Source organism: Genypterus blacodes, unplaced genomic scaffold (assembly GCF_046128005.1).
Source record: "Genypterus blacodes isolate CSIRO-AG114 ecotype Tasmania unplaced genomic scaffold, CSIRO-AGI_Gbla_v1 ptg000017l_1, whole genome shotgun sequence".
Classification (NCBI taxonomy): Eukaryota; Metazoa; Chordata; class Actinopteri; order Ophidiiformes; family Ophidiidae; genus Genypterus; species Genypterus blacodes.
In genome coordinates, this window is record NW_027466831.1 from 2,432,518 (window position 1) to 2,436,789 (window position 4,272).

A 4,272-nucleotide genomic window follows, 5' to 3' on the forward strand; every position below is an offset into this window, starting at 1 on the left:
ATGGGTCAGGAGGAACTCCCAGTAAGCCAACATGCTGCAATTGTAACTTTAATGATCCAGCCACATCCTAACTGCTGTATATCCTTTTTGACTGAAACAGACTAATGATAGTGTCAGACAGACAGGTGGACAAATATATATTCAAAGATGCTAAAAATAGCTTGATTTTGTTGTCAAATGTCAAAGCCTGGTTACAGGTGACACCTGAAGAGAAAGTTTCTCCAGTATATTTATTTTCCTTTGGGCTAGGAATTCCTCGCAGCGAGCCAGCAGGCACAGTCCCAAGCCTCTGGCACCATCACACCTGAAAGGAATGCAGCCATTATGAATGTGATTAGTTCCACCAGTGCCTTTCCTGCTGTGAAATATCAAAATGTCTGACTTAAAAGACCTATTTCTGAGATATGCACTAACCAGTGTCAAAACAGAGCCAGTACAAGCGTCTGCACCAGACTGTCCATGACAAGGACCAGAATCCTGTGTTTGCTTAAGTAAATGGGATACAAGGATTCCTCAGTAGTTGCTAATTAAAAAGCTGAGGAAAAGACTCCTCACCCTCGCCAGCACAGCTTGAAAGAGAGGTGAGATGTTATTGTATACCTTTGAGGTTAATCCCAAGATCGCAAATACACACATGTGTACGCACACACACATAATGCACATCACTTGTTAACATACACGTGCATGCATACACTAAGGTATGTATAAACACGTGCCATGATATAGCACACACACACACACACACACACACACACACACGCACGCACGCACGCACACACACACACACACACACACACACACACACACACACACACACACACACACACACACGCACGCACGCACACACACACACACACACACACACACACACATTGTAGAACTGTGTGCTGTGCCCTAGTTGCCATAGTGACAGGGTGACAAAATTTGAGCTCTGTGTTTGTGTATGTGTGTCTTCTGCCACACTTCATCTTCTTAGAGATTGTGTTGAGTGTTGATTTGCAAGGATTTCATGAGTACTTTGCAATAGTTCTGTATGTGTGTGTGTGTGTGTGTGTGTGTGTGTGTGTGTGACAAAACAGAGGAAACACTTGAGCTTGTCTGTCGGCACTCCAGGCAGAAATAGGCCTGATGAACACCTACTCACCAGATAAGAGGCCCTTTTCCATTGAGCCCCAGACTGAGAATCACTCTGGCTCTTCTGAGTCAAAATGACTAATTTTCTTCATTGGATCAACCAGCTGAGAGGTGCCGTTTGCACACTATGTCCTACGTTATTATGAGATCACTACAAAATACTGCTTGAGGAAAATAATCATCGACTGCATGAAGGGAAAGTATTGAGAAAGGTGAAACGTGCCAACACTGAACTTGAAGTTCATCCATCTCAGTTTGTCTCACATTCAACACTATTTATATTTAATACTATAGCCAAATATCACAATATCATGTCTAAAAGGGTCAAGAAGCCGCTATGGATGGTGACATAATTATTCTCATTTCAGTTACCTGTGAAACTACAGAAATCTTCATCACACCGATACAACACACACTAATTAAAACACTTTTGAATATACAACATAAGCACTCTACATAATGTGCTGAATCGTAACAAAGTTGACCACACAATGCAATACTTAGGAAAAATAGCCATCAGAATTACTAATTGGTGCAGATTTGGGGCAAAGTTTTTGTCTTGATGAACACAGAACAGCTACAATAGACTGAGCTGTGCACATATGCTGTAATTAGACCTGTGCTTCTCCTGCTTTGACGGGTCTAAACACTCACTGGGAGAAAGGTCTGTCTCATTATTATCTCCTCTCCTCTCCTCTCCTCTCCTCTCCGCTCCTCGCCTCTCCGCTCCAAGCCTCTCCTCTCCTCTGTAACCCTACACTTCCATCATTGCTTTAACAGGAAGCCCGCTGGTTAGCATGTTGGATGTTAATGGTCATGCCATCTATTTTCAGGCTGAGTGTTGTAACCTGAGCCGGCTGGCAGCTGTGTGGACCTGGACTGGGCTCCTCGCCCTGAACGCAGGGACAGGAAGGCAGCTTGGCCGCTGGGGTTTAGGTGTCAGTGTCTGTGTGTGCGTGTGTGTGTGTGTGTTGTGTGTGTCTCAGAGGGCAGGAAGCGGACGTGGACACCCGAGCTGTCTGATATGTAGGGAATCTGTCGCCTGCGATCACATGGCGGAATCTGTTGCGCTGGGCCAAGGACAGGCCAAGACTTTCCCACAGACAGAGAATTAGTCAGAAAAAAAGGGGTGGGTAGAGGTGCAAAGTACATTTGCGGCAAATTCATTTATTTCCTATGTTTTTGTTAAATGCTATGTATACAGATCCTCCTCTCTCCTCTCTCCTCTCTCCTCTCTCTCCCTCTGCCCAAAGCACAAATGTTGTAATAATGATCTATTTTCAGCTCACCCAGTACATCCTGTGTCACTGTCAAAAATGTGTGTGGCTTGCCTAGTTAGCTGAGAGAGAGAGAGAGAGAGAGAGAGAGAGAGAGAGAGAGAGAGAGAGAGAGAGAGAGAGAGAGAGAGAGAGAGAGAGAGATAGAGGGCAGGTTTGACTTGACACCACCACATGCTGTCACTGCTACAGCTCTGCAGGGGTAATCATCACAGGAGGAGGAAAGGACAGGAAAGAAAGGGAAAGAGAGAGAGAGAGAGAGAGAGAGAGAGAGAGAGAGAGAGAGAGAGAGAGGGAGAGAGAGAGAGACAGAGAAAGATAGAGAGAGATGGACTGGAACATAACACTGTTTGTCATTCAGATATCAGGTTTCATAATTTCCAGCAAACCAAACCATTAAACCTTTATCTGCACGTGTCAGTAGGAAGACCAGATTCAAAGACAGATTTTTATTCATTCTTTATTTTCGTCCTTTTAAATAATTGATCAGGATATATAGGATGACCTGACTGCTCTCCGCCACCTCTGCATGTTCCAGACTTGATTCCTTTCATGAAATTACTTCTCCATCAGCCTTCATATACTTTTCCGATGGCAATGATTTCATTTTTTTAATAGGAGGTTATATTTAGCCTGTGTAATTTACTGAGCTATTACACATTCAGAAGGCATTCCTACACTACTTAAAGGGATTCCACTTATAGTGATGATGGAATATAATCTCCTCTCTCTCTCTCTCTCTCTCTCTCTCTCTCTCTCTCTCTCTCTCTCTCTCTCTCTCTCTCTCTCTCTCTCTCTGTATGTCAGCTGCTGGACTGTAAAGACCAGATTCATGTTCTCCAACAACTTGCACTGATCCCCAGCCTAGGCCACAACATGACCAGGGGATTTGAAGCTCATTAGCAGCAATGACACACACACACACACACACACACACACACACACACACACACACACACACACACATACACACACATGCGCGCACACGGACACGCACACGGACACGCACACACACACGTGCACGCACACACACAGTGTCCTGTATCTCCTGCAGGACACGACTTGTTGACATCCTGATTGTGAATGATGTGTCTCCCCATGGATAATGGCTACTAATGAGGTAAGACAGACAGGAGCAGAGCGGCGGAGGGAGTCAAGCGGAGACGGGGACAATGGAAGACAAAGAAAAAAGTAAGAAGGGGAGGATGCCATTAAAAAAAAGAGACACTGGATGAATGAGTCACTAAGGCAATTAAGAACATTTGAATGAAACGAGAACATGAACACCCTGTGAGCACGTAATGAGATTACAAGGTGGAAAAAACATGCATGATTATTTTGAACCCACCAGGGATCTCTCATCCCCGTTGATTCCGAAATGCATTCTCTCCTCAGTAATAAAGCACTTGACACGCAGACTGTGAACGTTCATTTAGTGGAAACAACAAAGGCTCAGTTTGATCAGACACGATTAGAATCCAACATGACACCTCACTGATGCAGAGTTGTTTATTATTCTACTTCTTGGCGAATGGAGCCGAGAGGATGATGGTTACGCAATATTGTGTCTCTTTCTTTCATCACGGCTGCTATTTTCGGACAGCGGCACATCATTCAGTGCATCTTTCTGTCAGCGCGTTCAACAGCAATTAATTCTGTTTGAGCAGTCGTAACTGAGCTCTAAACACCACACACACCTGGGGTTAGGCTCAGGGAAACGTTCACTTTTGCATTTTTAGTCTGAGATTCTGTAACAGTATTCACTAGATCAAGCCAAGAACGGTTGTATGAATGTAAAATGTAGGCCAAGTTTCCTTTGAGGCTTAAATAGTCTTTTTTTGTTTTTTTACATAGAGGGAAC